This window comes from Lynx canadensis, chromosome E2, assembly GCF_007474595.2.
Source record: "Lynx canadensis isolate LIC74 chromosome E2, mLynCan4.pri.v2, whole genome shotgun sequence".
Lineage (NCBI taxonomy): Eukaryota > Metazoa > Chordata > Mammalia > Carnivora > Felidae > Lynx > Lynx canadensis.
Window position 1 is genome coordinate 7677279 of NC_044317.1, and position 22340 is coordinate 7699618.

A 22340-nucleotide genomic window follows, 5' to 3' on the forward strand; every position below is an offset into this window, starting at 1 on the left:
AGGTGTGTTTCCTTGACTAAAATAAATTCTCAGAGCTTTCATTTCCTCATTTATAAAAGAGGAAAGATAATATATACCTTACAGCGTTGATATGAGATTTAAATCATATGGGTAAATGCTTGGCTTCTACCAGGTGCCCAATAGGGATCATTTTGCCACATTTCTTTCTTGTGTCTTTTCCTTTCTTTAGTCCATCCTTCCTTTTTCTTTCCCTTCCTTTTCTCTCCTCTCTCCCTCTATCTGATCTCTTTCTCTAACCTCTTCCTCCCTACTTCCCTCCCCTGTTTGTTTCCTCTCTCCTTCTCTTCACCCTCCTTTATTCAACCTCTTTTTCCTTCATGCCCTTCCTAGAAAAAAATATCCAGAATTCATATTGTTGAATTTCTCACTAAAAGACATCTTTCCCTTTCTTCTCATTCCCTTCCTCCTGTCATTCACTTAGAATTGTAGTTCATTAACCTCTAATCTCATTTTCCCACAAGTCCCATTTTTATTTATTTATTCAGTTATTTGTTTGTTTTAAGTAATCTCCACACCCAAGTGGGGCTTGCACTCACAACCCCAAGATTAAGAGTCACATAATCTACCAACTGAGTCAGCCAGGCGCCCCAACAAGTCTCATTTTTCAACTTCTGGCTCCAGTAAGCAGTTCCCACCTCAGTGAATTGCACTTAGTAGAAATTCTCAGTCTCTCAGGGTTGAGGACAAACTGTACATATTTCCCCATCTATTAATTTTGTTCAAAGAAGGTAGCACTGAAAGGAGCAATAAATCCCATGTACTTTATGTACCCCTTCTTTTTTCTGATAATCCATTCCCAAAGTCTCCCATCTATTTTTCAAGCTCTTGGATCTATTTAGTTTCAAAATGACTTTCATTGGTAGGTATCACATACAAAAAGTTAGATGCACAAAACAGAAGTTAGGTTGGTGAGTTACTACAAAGTGAACTCTTGTGTAATTCTCAACCAGGTGAAGAAATAGAACACTGTCTACATTCCAGAAATGTCTACATGGCCAATTCCAGTCATTAACTTCCATAGTACACGGTCTGAAAAGCCTAAAATATTTATCTGGCTCTTTACTGAAAAAATTTGCTAATCTCTATAATAGCCTGTTCCTTCTCTCTTTAGTTTTCAAATGATAGTTGAAAACAACAACAAAAAATTATCTCTTCTCAGCCTTTTGGCTAAGATCAAGTGAAAACAAAAATAATTATAATATTATTCAGAGTTTTCAAAGTATATAAATATCATATGTAAAATAACTATCATAGAAAGTGGGGGAGGGTGAAGGGAATCTGTCTTAAGAGTGAAGATCTTATATTCCGCTTGAAGTACTTAAGTATTGATTCTAAGTAGACTGAAAAATGAGGGATATAATCCCGAGAGCAAGCAATAAAAAAGGATACAAATATGTCAAAATAAAGTCCTAAAAATTGTTCAAATAGTCTAAAAGAGAAAAGGGCAAACAGTAAAATGGAAAACAAGTAGAGCAATCAGAAAGCAAGTAGTATACGTGTAGCATTAAATCCTGATATATTGATGATCGCATTAAATGTAAATAGTCTAAATACATCAGTTAGAAGACAGAGATTGTTATAATTAATTTTAAAAGATTATCAATGATTTTTGTTTCTGGAAATTTGGAGTAGATGTACTTTCCCCTGTTCCTCCTATTAAATATAACTAAAACCCCTAGAAATTATACCAACACAAGAAGACTCTGAAAGATAGAGGGAATCAGTCACACTGTCTAGCGACCTTGGGATCCAAGGAATGACATGATTGTAAGTTACCTGGGTTTCCTTTTGCCTCATGTATTCTAGACCTGGAACTGAAGAAGCTGGTAACCCCAAAATCTGACAAACATGGAAATTTTAAAAAGCCCCAACAAATGCCTATTCTTTAGCCAAAGGACCAGGAAAAGGCCATTGAACAAGGCATAAACTTGTAGAAAATAAACATTCTACTCCAGCTAAATAGCGCGTGCATGCACACACACACACACACACACACACACACACACACAGACTAGAAAGGCCAGGGCGAGAGTATAGACTTCCACTCTCACCTTGTTATAACTGCCCCTCATCCTCTACCAGGATGGTGTCAAAGAAGGCTCAGTAAGGAATCAGTTCTTTCATCCTGTTCAGAGTTAACTAATTAGGCACCTCCCCACCCTCTGCAGCAGTTTCAGTGAAGTCCATTGGGGGAGCCTGGACTTCCATCTCCACTCTAGCATATGAATAATTAAATATAAACAGCTAAAATATACCAATAAAAAGGTATAGATAATTCGATTGTATTAAAAGAAACATGACAATTGTATGATGTCTATAAGTAACTGACTTCAAATATGATAATATAGGCATATAGAAAATAAAAGGAGGGAAAAAGATATATCATGCAAACATTAATCCAAAGAAAGCATGAGTGGTTACATTAATATCAGATAGAGTTTAGACCAAAGAAATTCACCAGGTACAGAGAGGACCATTATATAATGATAAAAGGGTCACTTCACTAAGAAGATATAGCAAATCTAAAAATATATGCACCAAACAACAGAGCTGCACACTATAAAGCAAAAGTGACAGAACTGAGAGGAGAAATGGACATTTCCTCAGTGTTAGTTGAAGATTTTAACACCTCTTTCTCAATAGCTGATACAAGAATCAGGCAGAAAATCACCATGGATGGAAAAGTCAACATCATTAACCAATAGGAACTATTTGACATTTATAGAACAATCAATATCAGGAGAATCCATATTCTTTTCAAGTGCCTATATTCTTGAATATTCAAGAATCCATATTCTTTTCAAAGCATGTACTAAGATAGACCACATCCTGGACCATAAGACACACCTCAACAAATTTAAAAGAATTGAAATCCTACAGAGTATGTTCTCTGACTACAGGTAGGCTAGACATCAATAACAGAAAGATAATAGAAAAATATCCAAACACTTGGAAAATAACACTTTCTAAATAATCCATGAGTCACAGAGGAGATCTTAGTGGGAAGCCAACAAATGAGCAATGAATTAAATGAAAATGAAAATACAGCATATCAAAATTGGGAACAATTAAAGCAATGTTGAGAGCAAAGCTAGCAATACATGCTTACATTAGGAAAGTAAAACATCTTAAATTAATAATGTGAGCTCTCACAGGAAGGGCGTAGAAAAGAAGAGCAAAATCCAAGTCAGCAGAAGAGTCTAAATCATAAAGATAAGAGCAGAAATCAATAAAATTCAAAACAAAAACAATAGATAAACAAGGAGTCGGTTTTTCGAAAAGATCAATACAATTGACAAGTCTCTAGCAAGATGGTCAAAGATAAAAATGGGAGAAAATACAAATTAGCATTATCAGGAATGAAACATGGAATTGCACTACGTACTCTACAGACATAAAAAGGACAGGGAATGCTGTAAATATCTCCACATACATACAGTTGAGGACTTAGATGAGGTGGACCAATTTCTTAAAACTGCCTACCACAAAATTTACCCAATATGAAATAGGTAATTTGAATAGCTCTGTACTATTAAAGACATTGAATTCATAATTTGAAAATTCCCCAAAAGAAATCTTCACTGGAGATTCACTATACAATTCTGTGAAATGTTTGAAAAATAATTAATATGATATATACACAGTCTCTTTCAGAAAATGGAAGGGTTTGGAAAACTTCCCAATTCATTTTATGAAGTTACCATTATGCTGATACTAAAACCAGACATTGACAGTACACAAAAATTAATAAAGGGAAAGAAAGAAACTATGAGCCAATATCCTCCATAAATGTACATGCAAAATCCTTCAGAAAATATTAGCTAATAGCATTAGCAATGTATAAAAAAATTACACACCATTACCAACTGGAGCTTTTCCCAGAGATGCAAAGCGGGTTCACCATTCAAAAGTCAGTCAGTGTAATCTGCTGTAACAGGCTAACAAGAAAAAAGCATAATGTGATTCTATCAATTGAGGCAGAAAAATAATTTGAGAAAATTTAATACTCATGATTTTAAAAAACACTTAGCACACTAGGAATGAAAGAGAACATCTATAACTTTACAAAGGCCATCCCCCCAAAAAGCTACAGATAACATACTTAATGTTGAAGGACTGAATCCTTTCCTCCTAAAACTGGGAGCAAGTCTTCTTTCATTACTGTGGTTTAACACAGGGCTGGAACTTTTAGCCAGTTCAAAAAGGCAATAAAGGGAAATAATAGGCAAACAGATGGAAATGAAGAAATAAAACTGTCCCTGTTTGGAGATAACACGATTGACTATGTAGAAAATGCCAAGGAACTTACAAACAAATAGAAATGAAATTCCCATGTATCAGTATAACAAAACATGAAGAAGACTTGTATGGTGAAAACTACAAACTTCTGATGAGAGAAAATGAAGAAGATCAAAATGAATGGGGGAGAGTATAAATTCTCTTCAAATTAATATACTGACTTACCACCATTTCTTCCCAAATCCCAGCAAGGTATTTTATAGATATAGAGAAGATCATTCTAATATATATATATTGAAAAGCAAAGGAAATATAATGGGTAAAACGATTCTGAAAAGAAGAATAAAGTTGGAGGGATCATGGTACCCGATTTCAAGACCCATTACATAGTTACAGTAATCAAGTACGTGTGGTATTGGTGGAGGGATAAACATACAGGTCAACGCAACAGATAGAGAACTCTGAAATAGTCCCACACAAATATGCCCAACTGATTTTTTGACAAAGGTGCAAAAGCATTCAGTGGAGGAAATATAGATTTTTCAATAAACGGTGCTGGAGAAATTCAATATCTGTAAACAAAATAAGCAACCAAACCAAATCAAAACAAAACAAAATCCTTGACTTCAGGCTCACACCTTATATACAGATTAACTCAAAATGGATCACAGACTTACATGTAAATGTAAAATTTTTAGTGTAAGAAAAATAAAAAACGTAGGAGAAAATCTTTCTACTGCAGAGTGAGGCTAAGAGCTTATAGACTTAACCCCAGAAGTGCAATATGAAAAAGAAAAAATTGATAGATTTAATCAAGGTTAGTAACTGTGAGAAGTCTTGTTAAGAGAATGAAAGACAAGCTACAGACTAAGAGTGAATATTTGCACATCATATATCTGATAAAGGATTAGTATCTAAAATAATTAAAGAACTCTCAAAACCCAACAGTGAAAAAATGGATGATCCAGTTAGAAAATGGGCAAAAGACATTTCATTGAATAGGATATACTGACAACAACTAAGCACATAAAAAGCTGTTCAACATCATTAGCCATTAGGGAAATGCAAATTAAAACCTCAATGAGGTAGCACTATACATCTATCAGAATGGCTAAAATAAAAAATAGGGACAACACCAGTGAGGATGTGGAGAAACAATTACTAATATGCTGAAGTTTCATTTTGTGTGGTTTTCTCTGTTTTTTTGTTTTGTTTTGGCGTGTGTGTGTGTGTGTGTGTGTGTGTGTGTGTGTGGCTTTCTTTGTATTTATCCCCCTAGGGGTTCCTTTTGCCTCATGAAGCCTTGGCTTGATATCTTTTGTCAGTTTTAGAAAATTCTCATCCTGTGTTTTGCTAGTTTCCAGTAATTTAAAAAACTTATTTATTTATTTTTTTTTTGAATGACCAAAGACTCTGAGATTTATGTAAGGGACCTGGCTGAAAAAAAATTTTTTTTTAAACGTTTATTTATTTTTGAGACAGAGAGAGATAGAGCATGAATGGGGGAGGGGCAGAGAGAGAGGGAGACACAGAATCGGAAGCAGGCCCCAGGCTCTGAGCCATCAGCCCAGAGCCCGACGCGGGGCTCGAACTCACGGACCGCGAGATTGTGACCTGAGCCGAAGTCGGCCGCTTAACCGACTGAGCCACCCAGGCGCCCCTGAAAAATGTTTACTTATGGTACTCAGCATGTATGTTCCTGTGTGCACAATTATAAGTATGAAAGTAAACAAAATAACAACTATCTATACTATTTCCCCTTTATTATACCCTAAATGATCTCTACTTGGTTCTTACTCTCAGGATCTACTGATTATCATTTCATGTATGTTAGGCTAATTTGGCTAGAAGTCTTATCTTCCAACTAAACCTAAGTCAGGATGTTAGCAGTGAAATATTCTCTTTAGATCTTTAAAAATTGAGGATAATGGCTATGGGATGATGGGGCAGTCTGTGGTCGTTCTATTAACATTAATAATCTGTCATTTTTTGTTGGGTGGGCATAGTTTTCCAAGCACTTTGTTAGGGCCTGTCTCAGTTGCCCTCGCAATGACCCCTTGAGCCTGGCAGGTTTACTTCCATTTTGCAGATGTAGTCTCAGGCGAAACAGATGACAGAAAGGGATCCAGAGTGGTAAATATATTATTTCATCACGGTCTGGAACTTCCCAGGATGGTTCTGACTCTGTATTTGGGTGCCACACTATACTCTTCAGGTTACCTAGATGGCCCTCTGTTCTTCTAGTTCTAGAATATCATAGTCCTTCCATGGACACAATAAGTAGTTGAACCAGAAACAAAGTTGAACTTCCTTGTTTTCCTTCTGTGCTATTATGTCAACTGCAGACAGTAGAGAATAGGACTTTGTTACCTGCTTGGAAAGACGAGCCCGGGGGGGGGGGGTCTCATCTCCCTCCCAGTTGACTCTCGCTTCATTAGAGCTCACCAGACGTCCCAGAAAGATCCCTACTGTAAATATTTTGGTTGACCGCTTCTCTTGCAGCTGACTCAGGAATAGAGATGGGTTGTCTGCGGATCCTAGAACAAGTTCTGGAGGTGGTGAACAGATGGCCAAGCAGAATTGCCATAATCCTCGATAGCAAGAGGCAGCTTACCTTGTGGAAACTTGGGCCTCTCTTCTGACGACTGTAGGGAGTAAGAGAACAAGGTAAGTGAGGAAGAAAAACAGTGGGTACTGAGGCCCATGTTTTTGGAAGGCGAAGAAATGCAGGCTGTGTGCCTAACATCAGAGTCCTCCCCAACATAAATCATACTTATATAGGGTGATCATTCCTTGATGGAGGCTTTGAGCTGAGACTATGGGGATGCAGGGAATACAACTGTGAATAAGATAGAAATCCCCCCAGCTTTGATGGCATCTGCAGCCTAATGGGGGACATAGTTAATAAACAAGTAATTACGTCAAGCTTCCTCATGGAAGCAGTATGGAATGCAGTTGAGGCACGTAGGAGGTCATCTTGACCCAATGTAAGGGAGTCCTGGAAGGGTTCCTGGAGTTAGTGACATCTGAGCTAAGTCACAAACGAGAACCAGACACTTACGAAGTGAATAGGTATGGAGGTAGAATAGAGGGAAAAGCCTGTGCAAGAACATGAAGACATTTGAAAGAACCAAAATTATTGCAGTTTGCTATGACTTTCAGGGATGGCTTTAGCATACAGCATGGGGAAAAGGTTTCTCTAGGCAAAACCTCGTATTCCTTTGGTCAGTTGGGCCCAATTGCATTTATTTCAAGTATAGAGAATCACCATGAATGACCCACTCACTGCCCATCTCTGACCCTTTACTAGAGCGCTCATTTGAGAACCCTGACTTCAGAATGCATGTGAACTCAGATTTCTACAAATTGGCCTGGCAAACTGTGACTCCGTCCCCTCTCCCCGAGGTGGACAGTGCCCCCCAGTGGAAATGAAGGTGAGCGCTCCTCCCGTCCCCCACTGGCCGGGGCCACACTGAATGTACATGTTTGCCATTTCCCTGTGAGGTTGCAGCCGACCGAGGGTCTGCAAAATTGCCTGAAATTCTGAAAGCAAATAATGTAAGGAGACGACTAGTTCCTATGAATAGCAGACATATTTTATTATCTCAATTGTAATCCTTTTAACATGACTCCAAAGCAGTTCTCTGGTTCAGAAAAGTTACAGAAACGATAGGGGAATGAGAACTATAAAAAAAAAAAAAAAGTGAGATGTTTTATTATTTCTCTTTCAACCCACCCCAGGACATTGATTCAGCTTAGGCCAATGGAACGGAATTAGTAAGTGGATGTGCTGGTGTAAACAGTTTTAATAATAGAAAGTTTATTATTTTTTTCTCAACTCACGTAAATACACAGTGGACAGTAGCTCAGGAATGGTATGATTTTGAAATGTTACCCATTGTCCAGTCTTTGGCATGGATATGTCTGGGATCAAGATAGAATAAGGGAATAAGGAGGTGTGTGTGTGTTGGGAGGAGAGGGGAGTCATGGCCCAGGTCACAGTGTCCCAGGGCCTGGGATCCTTCAGCACACACCCAGTACTGCCTCCCCAGGAGGACAGCTGGGATCCTTGTTCCAATTGCATTACGATTTCGAGAATATTCCATCTCATTGAGCTGTTCCATAAACATTTCAAGATTTAAGATGATGCTAAATGATGTGGACAGAATTAAAATGCTTTAAAAAGACATAAGATGGTGAACTCCATAGCTGCCTTTCTTTTCGCCTAAACAGGAAGGATGGCAAGTTGGGGGAATGACCCTGTGTTACTTTTCAGAATCCTCTAGATGGTGCTGCTGTGATAGCTATTGGCCAGACTTTCTTTCTTTCTTTCTTTCTTTTTCTTTTTCTTTTTTTTTTAGCACTTAACTATCAAACCAAATATTTAACTTATTAAATGTCTTATACTTATAGTTAATTGCTAATATGATACTATTGGTAATTTATACCATCACATTTACATTACATTCTCTTAACAATAGTCTATGCACATAAATCATACAGCAGAGTAATTTCAAGAATTGAAATACATGTACTTCTCTGGTCATTATTCAATAAAATTAAAGACTTGCATGTGTGGATGGATTTTTCCACACACATTAAAACTGGCTATAGGATTAGCTCTTGACTACCTCTCCTTGTGTTGGACAGTACAGGACAGTGGCTTGTACATAGTAGTTGCTAAGTTAATGTTTATCAAAGGAATTGATTCTAATTTGTTTTTTCCCTTCCACTACTGATTGGAGATGAGGTGACCAACTGGATTAAGCTTTTCAGAACCCCAGTTGGAGATTGCTGCTTATCTTTGCTTATCTTGCTAATGAAAAGATTGGGAGGCCATTTTTTTTCTGTATTTCTGAAAATGGCCCGGTGGGGGTGGGGGGAATGTGTGTATGTGTATAAAATCACTTCTTTATTTTAAAAGCAAATTGGTTTTCAGGTTGGTTCCATTGAAATGCAGGAATGGTATGAAAATTGTGTTTGATAATTGCTCGAGTCTTAATCAAGATTTTATTAAAATCAATATTTGATATGCTGCTCAATTTAATTAAATTAAACCATAGAGAAACGAGTAATAAATGAGTTTGAAAATCAATCACGGATAAGGTATGTTTCTTTTAATTAGTTTAACGTAGAGAATGTTGGGTTAAGCAATTGCTGACCACAGAAGGAACAACAATGAAAAAAATCACCACTTTTGTTTATGCAGTATGAGCAACTAATATTAATGAGCACGTTCTCTGTGCCAGGCACTATGCTAAACATTGTTTATTAAGTTTCTTCATTAATTTTGGGACAAATTTTAGGAGGTCTCTCTCCTTAGTTGATGATTCAGACCTGGGTTTGAGCTATCATGAGGGTCCTGGGCCATTTAGCCAGGAAATGGCAGAGGTAGATTTTAACACAACAGTCAAGCTTTTGCGTCTACCTGGAGTCACTCAGAAATAGGAAGAAAGAACATACTTTTATTAGGATGAATTTTAGAGAAGTGCATTGGTGGTAGTTTTCTTTCTAAAAGAAGTGTTGCCTTTATAGACGAGCGATAGATGAGAGGGGGGAGAAATCCTAAATCAAAAAGCATGAACGTTGACTTAGCAGCTCAGAGTCTCATGAAATACCAGAGAAAGGAAAAGAAAGAAAAGAAAGAAAAGAAAGAAAGAAAGAAAGAAAGAAGAAGAAAGAAAGTTTTATTTTTCTGGATAGACACAGAATACAGTTATTTACCATATAATTTATGCTTATTGGGAAAGGCAGAGATTTATGGCTTTAGTAAAAAAAGCGTTCTAATTGGGATTAGCTAATGAAAAAATGGTGGCACTGGAGAGGGAGGAAGGAGGAAAATGTGATTTTGGTTGAGGTGTTTCTTCTCTCCTGGGATGTAACAAAAGGGCTAGTGTTCCACACCGGGGCAAGAATCACACTTTTAATTAGGCCGTCGGAGTTGGTGCCTGTATTTTTGGTTCTCGGTCTTTTTAGTCATCCGTGGAATCAGCTCTAGGAAACTAAGGCTATTCTTGTTAAATACTGTCGGCGATGAGGACGAAACTTCAGCTTGCTGAAAAATCTCCCTCAATTTTATTCAGCGCTTGTTTGGTGGGATGAAAATAAAACCCAGCAACAATCACAACCATACAACTGCACAGCTTCCCTGCCATAGACCTAGAAGAATCTGTCTCAAGGCACTGCTTGCTAAACTTCAGTCACGATTTTTGCCATCCCTGCGCGTCTTGTGTTACTTAATATTTTCCTTGAAAATGGCTCATTATAAAACATCAAAACTAAATACGGTTGTTTTCGAAGGAAGCTTTGTTTCAATGCCAAGAGTGGGAAACCAGAGTTCCTTTCTCTAAGAAGGATAGGAGTGAAAAGAAATACAGTCAAATCAAAACACGTTATCAAATTTTAACTCCAGGAAAGTGTCCAGAGGTCATAAAGACATACTTGCACCAAACTGAGACTTCCTCTTTGACTATATCTGAGCAATAAAAAAAGATTGGAAAAGGGAATAATGTTATCATTATGTGAATCAATTTCATCCAACAGTGTCTATTTATCACCTAAAATCATATTTCCGGGCCCAGGTGCATCCGTTAGCTTTTGTGATCAGTAGCCCATGTATCTTTGTCTGTTGCTCATGCGAAGCTTTGCCCCCTTTCTTTTCTTCCCTGATTCCCCCCCAGTCACATCTGAATCTTGGTCTCTGCCCAGATAATTCCTCTTACCTCATTTCTGAACATATAGAGAATTCTGTTAAGCTAACACACGGGATGGAGGGCAGATCATAAAATGAATAGTTTCCATTGCTGGTTAACGCTACTTTTCTCCATCTATACTGTTTGAGATACTTTTTCTCCAACTAGATGTGGCAAATTTCCAATAATAGTAAAGTAAATGTAGTGAGTGATATGTCTCATTACCACCCTGACCTTCGTACACCTGGTTCCCCTACACAGGTGACCACCTTCGTCATGTTTTACGTATTCTTCTGGAGATGGTCTGTGTATGTGAAACTTTACTTGAACCTCTGTGTCTCTCCCTAAATTTCACACAAATGGAAGCACACCCGACATGTCATTCTACAGTTCACTTTTTTTTTTACCCAACGATATTTTTTGGATGTAGTTTCATATTAGTATATGTAAGCCCTCATCCATTCTTTTGAACGTTGCATAGAAGTACTCCATGCATGTAACTCTTCCCCTTTTGATGTGTACTTAGATTATTACTGTTTTACAAATAATGCTGTAATGTGCCTGCATAATTCTCTTTGGGTCCATGATGGGCAGTAAGAAGTAAATCTGCTGCTGGACAGCACTCACTCAGATGGTTAGAGATCTAATTACAATAATTAGAGAGGGCAAACATGATCGTATTTCTTCCCATGAGAATCCCATGCTCTTTCTTCGTCCTCACCCATAATATGAACTTGTCTTTGTCACGGTGCCCCCCTGCACAGCATGAAGCATCCTGATTTGTACATGAAGTTATGGCCTCTAAGTTATGTTTGTTGTGTGCGTCTAATCCTATTTAATCTTCCCTTGTCGCCATCACATTTGAAATTAGTTGTGTAGTTTTGTTCTCGGTGCCTGTCTTTGATGGATGACAAGCTCCATGAGGTCAGGGAGGGACTTGGTGTTATGGAAAAACCTTAAACTTCTCTGGCCTTAGGAAAAATGACCGCAATATCATTTTAATGGCAAAGAGATGCACGTTCCTAAGGGAGCTTGAATGGGGAATATGGAGGGAAAAAAAAAAAAGAAAAGGAAAACAACCCATGAGAGTTGGGGTTGCTATTTTTGATCAAGTTGGAATTGGGAAATACCAGGAGTCTCCTAGGAAATCTTGATCTCACTGGAAGATGATCCCGCTCTCTTGGCCAAAGAGCAGGTCTGTATTTCTGTGCACAGAAAACTTGCAGACCCAGACAGAGGGCCAGTCTACCTTCTGGCTTCGCCTGCCATTTATTATCATTCACAAGGTGGTGTTAGATGCTCAGCTTTTAAAAGAACTGGCTTTTCAGCAGTATTTTTACCCTTGAGAGTATATGGAGAGAGCTCTGTGTTGTATATTAATCAGAGCTTCCACGACTCTTTGAATGGTATTCGAAATGTGTCTGGGAGTGTGGTGAATGAACTATGCCCAAAGTGTTCTCTATTATTTATTACACAAGAGTCTTTCCATCTGAGACATAGGCTGAAATTAAAGGAACCTAATACCTACTTTAATAACTCAGCGTTCTTCCCAGTTTCTGCTCCTTATGCACTCCTGCCCCCAAAAGCTTTCTAGGATTTGATACCTCTTAAGAGTCCGTTTGTCTCTCAAATCGTACTAAAATTTGTATTTCTAAATTCCCCACTCTTTCTGTGGATGTGTAGCTCTCAGTGCACCCCATGCTGTGCAAACATTTAACAATCACGCCTAGAAGCTGTTCCTTCTAGAACTCCTTCCATCCCTTTTCCCAAATGGCAAGTCTTACTCATCCTACAAAACCTGGTTCAAATGTCATTTCCTCTTCTGCCCTCCCTGACTGTCCCAGGCGATGAGTCACCCTCTTCTCTGTGCTCCCACCATCTTCTCTGTGTACCTCGACCGCAGGCATCTCAAGAGAGCAGTGTTGTCCCCAGGAGGGCAAATGTGCATTCTTGGGGAACAAAAAATATTATTCTGTTTATGCATAAAACACAAATCCACACAGCACACAGCCAGACAGCATATAAATTTCCATGCTGGCGGACAGATTAGGAAAAAGATGTCTAAATATGCTTATAGAAAACACAAAGCGTACATACATGCACAGCCCAAACATCTGCCGGCTGCCTCGGTTCACCTGGGTGGTACCATGCACCCATCCCCTTTCTCTTCGATTTGGGTGGCCCTGCTTCCTCCACCCCAAACCAACTCACGAGCCATAGCCCTTCCATTGCCCGTACTTATACAGGCAAACCTCAGGTCTTCTTCAAGGTCAGGTGCATCGTTCTGTAGTACCTGCGTGTTTCTTTATTTAACGTGTATAAAACCACTTAACATGCAACCACTGTTATTAGGTTCTTTTTTCTGTGTCACTGTCAAAGTCACTCGGTGTCGTGCCCCCTTGTTCCACCTTCCCCGTAGGCCCTGTGGTTTTGGCTGTGCAATTTTGTGGAGCGAGCTGACTTTTTAGGAATGTGTATGTTGTGTTACATCAGAACTGACGGTACTTAGATGCTGGCAACTCTGAACTAATGACTCAGTTTGGATTTCAGAGAAGTAAGTTGATCTTCAGCTGAATAGTATTGAGGCTTTTTTTTTCCTAGGGGGCGTTTTGAAATAAGGGTGAAATAAGTACATTGATACATATGCCTAGAATTGCCTCACTGTAGCAGCTCAGATGTGGACCAGTGCAGCTGAGCCCTGCTAGTGACACAAACAACCAGCAGGGGCACTGTTACAAATGATGCGGGGTTTCTAAAAAGGTGAATACCTTCTAAAGTTCTGAACAAAACAAAGTATACCTCTGTAGTTGCTTTCCCGGAAAATTCATTTAAATTAACCCCGTGCACCCCCCCCCCCCGTATTCATAACTCAGATGGAATTTGCTTCTGGCCGGTTATGTATAAACATACTTTTCATCTATAGGAATGGCATGGGGGACAGTCCCCTCTAGGGCACAGGCAAGCCCCTGCCCATCATGTGACAACCCACCTGCCCCCACAGATTTCCAGCACGCCCTCTGGTGAACCACTGGCCCATTTCCACGCACTGAAGATAAGCTATAACTATGTAAGTTCCTCACGCAGGCTGAAAACATAAGTATACAGAGAAAGGAAGGGAGAAAAATGATTTAGCACAAGGAAGGGTAGGAAAAGTTCAGATGTTTTTGCTGACAGTAAGTGAAATAGGAGTAACTAGTTTTGTATGACCTAATATCCTTAGGCTGATTGGAAGAAATACAGCAAGATGAGTGCTGTCCGCTGGATGTGAGTACATTCGTGACTTCAGACTTTCCGGTAGCCGCATTTAAAAACAAGGTGAAAAGAAACATGTAGAATCAACTTTGCAAATGACAGTATTTAGTCCAACATACCCAAGGCAATGTTTTGTCAAGAATGTAAGCAATATGAAAAGTATATTAATCAGCTAGTTTGTATATATTTCTTGTAGGAAGTCTTTCTAATTTTGCACTTAGAGCACCTCTCACTTTTCAAATGCCCAAGAGTTCTGTATTTGCTCCCAGCCAAGGGGCTCCCGATCTTATTGGGTTATGACAGTGCTTTAAAGTTAAAACATTAATTCTGTAGTTTCTAGGACACTATTAAGGGTGAGCTGAGAAACCCCGACTCACGCCGCCTTAAACAGTAAGAACGTTTGTTCTCTTTCTTAAGTCAGGAGGGAGGCTGTGCCCCAGGGGTGATTGTTCAGCAATTCGTGCCTTCATCAGGGATGTGGGTTCTTTCCGTCTTTCTCCACATGGGCTGTTCCTCTCATGGTTGTTACGATGGCATCTGGGAGCAAGATGGTGGCTTCGGTTTCCCTGTTTGTGTCCAAAAGGGGGAGTGTCGCTCTCCCGCAACTTGAAATATCCCTTCTTTCCTTCAGTCTTATTGGGCCCAAATGCCACGTCCCATGTGGCTCACACAGATCACCAGGGTCAGGCTATTGGCCGTTCTTGTGACGGATGCGGGGATGCCTTTGGCTGGGCATTTTCTCTTCATTTGCTCACAAAAGAGACACCGTTTCTTATCCTATTCTTGCTTTCTTCACTCATTTACCGTACCTCACTGTGTCTGTGACGTCCTTGTAAAACCTGGACTCCCATAATTTTTGGCCAAGCCACACGTGCAACATTGCATTTGATTCTGATTTCAGGGGATAGAAAGGATAGAATGCATTTCAGGGACAAAGAGAGATGAATCATAGTATGTCAGGAATGTTGAAGGGAATGGGGGTGTAGACCCATGAGAAGTGGGGGCTGGATGTGGGGATGAGGCATCTTCCACGTCTTAAGACGATGTGCCTGCTCGTAGCAGTGTAGCTGCCTCTAATTTGTTCTGGAACTGGAAGCCAGATAATTAAGTCTGTTAGAATAACGCCTATGAGAAGAACAAATAAGCTGTGACCGAGGCCAAGGTGCTTGTCTAAGAAGAAAGTATTTCAACATCAGTCCGTGAACTTGGTTACCCTCCTTCCATCTCTCACCTGTTCCCTCCTCCCATGGCTTGAGGCCTTGTGCTTAGTTCTGGGCACATAGTGCAGTTCTTACCGTTCTTTAGAATGATAACAAATTTATGAATGATCGTTAGCAAATGACAACATTAATTAATCTTTATTGATGATCTGAGCTAAGTACTAATTTATCTGTTGTCTTCTTAAGTCCTCACCAAACCCTATGAGGTAGGTGCTATTTGTGTCTCTGATGTAGAGATGAGACACTGAGGCTTGTGAGATAAACGAACTTGCCTAAGGTCACGGAGCTGGGATCCATGCCAGGACTGACCAGCCTCTGAACCTAGGATGTTAGCTAGCCCGGGAGATACTAGAGGACTCTCTGCCCTCTCGATGTGCAAGGTATTAGAAAGAACAAGTGTTCTTCCTGATTCCCTGTGATGCTGGGGCTCGTGGCTGAGACTAAGGGGTCATGACTTGGATGTGATGGGGCTTCTTTTTCTTTTTCACTTTCAGAGTGGCCTGCTCCTCTCAGGGATGTGCGGGATTATTTTACCAGGGGTGACGTTCTTAGTTCATTTTGTGGGCTCACACCTGTCTTTACTCTTGTCCGGTTCTGCTTCTTTGAGCCCTGTGTGCCCTCGTGTGCCCTCACAGAGTAGTGCACACCGTGGAAGCGAGTCCACGTTTATGAAATCAGGCTTTATCTGAGGGCAGTGGGATGCCAGTAGTACAGTTTTTAAGAAGGGGAGCGCTTTATAATTTATAAGCATTGCTCTGGCCTGTTTTGGGGAGATGGAAGGTGAGAGTGACCAAGGGTGACCGAGTTCAAGAGGAAGCTCTTTCTTGGGGGATGTCACTCCATCATCTCCAGATCTCAGTCCTGTTCCTTACAACGCTGAAGTCCTCTGCGTCATATGTCAGGGAGATGGAGAGAATGTGTTCAGAAGAGAGGGGATAAATCAGCCAGTGCAAGCTCACCCTTTGACCTGGGAGATGTGTGTTCATTTCCCTAAGGCACTCTTCACTTCTTGTGTCTCTGCCCATCAGCCCTGAAGCACCCAGATTTTAACACTGTTTTGGCAGTTCATGATCCAGTGAATAACTGGGGAGAAATGAGAAAGTAGAAATGCTAGGAATTAGGAGCGTCTGGGTGGCTCAGTCAGTTAAACGTCTGACTCTTAATTTTAGCTCAGGTCATGAACTCAGAGTTTGTAAGATTGAGCCCTTCATTGGGCTCTGTGCTGACAGCCAGAGCCTTCTTGGCATTCTCTCTCTTTCTCTCTCTGCCCCTCCTTCTCTCTCTCTCTCTCTTTTTAAAATGTTTTAATGTTTATTTATTTTTGACAGAGAGAGAGAGAGACAGAGCATGAGTGGGGGAGGGGCAGAGAGAGAGGAAGACACAGAGTCTGAAGCAGGCTCCAGCCTCTGAGCTGTCAGCACAGAGCCTCATATGGGGCTTGAACCCACAAACAGCGAGATCATGACCTGAGCCGAAGTCGGATGCTCAACCGACTGAGCCACCTAGGCGCCCCAGTCTCTCTTTCTTTCTTACAATAAATAAATAAACATTAAAAAATCCTAGGAATTATAAATCCTTCCAGGGCAAAACTAGTGTAGGCCATTACTATTTTATGGAAGGAAATTGAGGATAGAAGGATGAAACCTTGCTCAACTCCAGAGCAGTTATTACAGCTAACGCTGACCAGGCACTTACTACATGTAGAGCATCTCATACACATTATTTTACTTAATTCCCACTACAGACATGCGAGGGACTATTCCTGTTCCCTTTCTTTGGTGAGTGTTTTGAGGCCTTGAGAGGTCAAGTGAGGTTCTCAAGATCACAAGGTAGTAAGTGGCAGAGTGTAATTCCAACCCAAGCTGTCGGACTCCAGAGCCAATACTTTCCACTCTGATGACTTTGGATCCCCCAATGTTCAATTCAAGAAACCCGAGATCATCCCTTTCCACAAAACAGTCGATGCCGTGCTGTGAAATGTGTAGCAATGTTGCGGCTCCTGCCTAATCGCCCGGTAGCCCTGGCCAAGTGTCACGTAATCCAGATCACATCCAACATGGACATCCGTGTAAACGCGTAACGTCGACATTCCAATGTGAGGAGTGCCATTGGGCAGCACCATCAGTTGTCAAGTGAATGGCCTAGCGATTGAGTGCTAAAGCATCTCTACAAGGTCTAAATAAATAATAATGTGGAAAGAGAGCCGTTTGCTGGATGCAAGACGCCAGCTGTAGTTTCAAGGAAATGTTGATTGCATGCTTCAGGAGCTACTCCACAAAGCCTTGCTCCAGTGTGTGTTTTCCTTGTAAGGTAGCAGGAGAGAAAGAGACACTTTTATTTTTGCCTGCAGTTTATTGTTTCCTCCTCAGCAGCTGTGCCGACGTGGTGTTGATTATACAGAGAAGAATTATTTTGATTATTGACAGTTGGCATTCTTCTCGTAATTTGGAGTTCTTCATCTCTGGTTCACTTCCTCACCTCCTCTCCTGCCCACACATGTATAAAAACCTTGGAAGCTCTCGCTAGGATTCTTACGCATGGCAGCTGTGAGCAGCGATGGAGTTGAAAGTTCAGGGGCAATTTGACACGACACTCTTCCTCCTGGTCCGTCCCTTCTCTGAGCATCGCTTCAGAGCAAGGGAGCCGGTAGGCTTGTGAGGTTCGTGGTGAGCGTCGGAAAGGCCTGTCCGTGAAGAAGCCAGGTTCCCTCGTGGGCCGCCTTGCCCCTGCATCTCTGTCTGCTGGCGGGCGCCCCCTCTGTCCCAGCCACGTCCATTCAGAGCTGTGTGCCAGTCGAGTGCTGGTTGGGGCTGGCTCAAAGGAATGGCCTGTGGGAAGGATCCCGTAGTTTTCCTTGGAACAAAGCCCGCTTAAGAAACAACGATGATCTCAACAAAACAGAAAAGATCCCCCGTAGAGGTAATCTTCACATGGTGCATGTGACTGATTCCTGTGGAATCCTCTGTCACCTCCCCTTGCCTACCTGTATTTCAGCCTCAGATAAGACACACTCAAGTGGCAGACTCCCACCTCAAAAGCTTTCTCTCTCGGCCAGGAGTTAATGCCCCTGGGGATAAACCTCCATGAAGGGGATCAGAAGAAACCAGTGGGAAATGGCCCAGCTTCTCTTCCTTCAGGTGGGGAGTTGTGAGAGGCACTTTGTTTGCTTCTCAGACACCCTGGCCAAATCAAACCATGTTGCCTGCAGCAGTGACCCCAATGCACTTCCTTGTCTCAGCTTTTTCTCTTTCCCTGGATCACCTCCCAAATGAACGACATGTACCCGAGTCCTTGTCTCAGGCTCTGCTTTTGGGGAAATACAAAATAAAGCAGTGACAGTGAAAAGATTATTCTTCCCTGAACTTATCCCTCTTTTTTCCTTTCCCAGATCTTACTCATTTGTATTGTTTTGGGGTAAATACTGAAATCTATTCTTAAAAAAAAGTAGGAGTAACATAGGTACATTGAAAAAAATGTTTTCTCTATTTGTACACATATGTATGTGTAGGTTTTTATTTTAAACATGTTTATATATGTATGTATACGTGTATATATATTATTTATGTTACAATCATCCCTTCGTGGAGACAGTACATCATGGACAGAGCACAGTTTTGGATCAGACAGACCTGAGATTGAACGGTGGCTTCGTAGCATTCAAGTCTTACGAATTTGGGGTCATTATTTACCCTCCCGAGGCCTTAGTTCAAGCTCCTGTAAAATAGAGTGAGCATTATTTACAGGGTTATTATGCATATTAATCGATGTTGTATAGGTAGCACGCTAGCATGTCTCTGAGCATTTTGCAAGCACTTAGTGTATTTCAGTGATTATTATAAAAAGCAAAGCAAAACAAACGTCTCCACCAAGCTGTACATACTCCCCCTACTCCCTGAGGGGTTGGGGCAGGGAGGAGGAGGAAACCACTGTATCTGCTATGTATCTCTCCAGAACTTTTCCCATGTTTATACAAACTTTCTAAAAATGGACGCGCGCGCGCACACACGCACACACACACACAGGAATCAATAGGGGAAGCATTAATACATCATACATTAATAGAGGAGAGGGCAAAGCCATGGTGAATTAGTCAGGCTTCTCCAGAGAAACAGAACCAATACATATGTGTCTCTATGAGGGGAGTTGGTGAGATGTCTGTGGTCTTGTCATGGAGACTCTTTGACTCTCTTGATTCACCAGAGACTTTCCCATTCCCACCAGCACCTTTAAATAGATCAGGCTTCTTGGGCTCAGTCTTCCTTCTTGATATCCAGGCTCACAGCCTTCCATTTAAGGACATGATCCCCAAGGATACCCTGGTGATGCAGGATAGAGCCCCTCTCTGGATAACAGGCCTGGTCCAAAGCTGACCCAGGGAAGCTCTTAGAACAATGCTCTTTGGAAGTGCTTGTGCCTTCTCTGAAGGTATTAGGCAACCAGGAGCTAGACACATTTGCATAACCTCTTACCAATATGCAGGTCCTTCAGCATAGGCTTTCTGAGGACTGTAGACAGACTACCCAAAGCCAAAACTCTATATATGTGATTTTAGCTCAAAATTTTGTTCTGGATGTATCTCATGTCCAGCATCAGCAAGGACCCTGGACATAGGAGCTTTCCCCCTCAAGGAAGGCAGAAGTTAAAAGGGAACTATGCAAATTTAGGATTCCCTAGCTCCTCTCCTACCTGGAAATAAAAGGAGATTCCTGGTGTTGGATGCTCTGAACTGAGGGTCTTCTGGGGAGGGGGGACTCCTCCACTGCTGAGTGGCCCTGTTTTGATCTACAGTCCAGCATGAGCTGCTGTGGCTGTCAGGGACCAGCTATTCAGACAAGCCCTCCTTTTGAATTCTGCAAGTATAAAGAAATGATAATATATCAAAACAGATGTCGGGCATCAGTTTTCTTCCATTCTTATCTATGCTGTTGTATTTAACTACTAGACATTCTAGTCTATGCAGTTTCTTTCCATTTGAACTTGTGACATTTTATTCTATATTATTCTGCTCTATTACTTTCTATTTCATTCCATTCTGTTCTACAGCCATGTATTGAGTTCTTGCTCAATGCAAGGGATTTTGCTGAATGTTACAAAAGAAACTCTTGCGTATGTGTGTGTGTGTGTGTTGGGGGGGGCAATGCACACACGTGTGTTTTGAGGAATAGTTTTCAGAATATCATTATATTTGACAAAATTTCCACATTTCTTGTACCCCTCTCTAGAAATACTCAGGAGGAAATCTCAGGTGAATCTGAAATATTACAGAATAAGGCTTTACCTAGAAAGCATTGGTACCAGCAGTGAGTTCAGGAGAATTCAAGGTTTTAAGCCCTTTGTGTTTCTCTGCCCATCGTTTTTTAGAGACCATATTTACTGACAGTGCAAATACAAAGTAAATTAAGATACATCGAAGTCTTTTTTTGAAACTTGGAAGCTATCATGCAACAAGACTACAAGGTGAATAAAAACAACATCTGCTTTCAGATTTCTCAACCATCTTCCTTCAATGTTGGCTGTGATGTGTACCTTGACATCTTTTTGTCAACTGAGAGTCAGTTATTCTGGGAATAATGTGTTCTTGAGAGCCAGTTTAGCGTCATGGTTAAGGTCACGGGCTTTCTAAAGAGCTGAGTTAGAATGTCAACTCCACCAGCTCCAGCCATACGAACATGGGCATGTTCTTTAAGCATTTGGATAATAGTAGTATCTCCTTCATGATGTTCTTGAAAGAATTAAATGATATAATTCACATAAAGTGCTTAGGGTCACACTTGCCAGTATTAAGTGGTCAATAAATGTTAGTCGTTAGTTGGGAAATAGGGACAATGTAATACTCTTATGGGGATTTTGAGGATTAACTGAGATGCTTGTAAAGCATTTAGGTCATCATCTGACACAGTAAGCACTCAATAAATGTTCATCATTGACATCATTGTTTCTGCTATTATGTGTTAAGTGCAAAATGTGGATAGTGTAATTAACTAAGCATAGTTATAAATACTAATTGAGATAATGTGAGTGAAGTATTTAGCACTGTGCCTGGCATGGTGTGAGAACCAAATAAAAGTTAAGTTCCTGAAGGACAAGAACTATGTCATTGGCTCTTTTATCCCCAGCATCCTGGCCAATGCTCAGTACATAGAAAGTATCCAATAAATATTTTGTAAATAAATAAGTGAATAATTGTATTATTAATTAGGTTCTACTCTATTGCAAATGTAAAAGGAAATCTTGGAAAAGAGTTCTGGTCTCCTTTAGAAATCTGATGACCCCTGAAAAATGGGGAATAAAATAAACCCGAGGAGACAGGATGTTCCCAAACTCTGAGATCATCGTCATAATCCCCTACATTACAAAGGTCTTTATGGTTCACAAAGAACTTTCACATCCATTATGTCATTCAACATAAAAAAAAAAAACAACAAAAAAAACAAAACAAAACAAAAAAACAGGCAAGAAATGTCCTTAGGGTTGACCTGGACAAGGAACTCAGTCTCTTACAAATGATTTAAAACCCATTTCGTCTTGCTACAGATATTGCTTACAGAAAACTTCAGGCACAGCAATGCTACCCAGCTTGATTTAGCTTAAAGAAACCTTTCGTGACCTTATAAACAAACACAGCCCAGTGGGAACCCAAGTGGAATTTCAGAATTTTGAAGATGAGCTGAGAGAATTTGCTCAGAAATGGGACATATTAAAACAATCTCTACCAAAGGAGTGAAACAATAAAGAGATTGACTCAGAAGAGAACAAAAAGGCCAGTGCCACTTACTGGTGAGCAGTGAGCTCCTGACTCATTGTAACTGTTGACTGCGTAGCATAATGTTTGGGAACATTGCAATCTTGAGAGCGGGCTTATGATGATGTTCATCTGCTCATATGGATGGATGGCCTTACATAAACTCTGATTGTT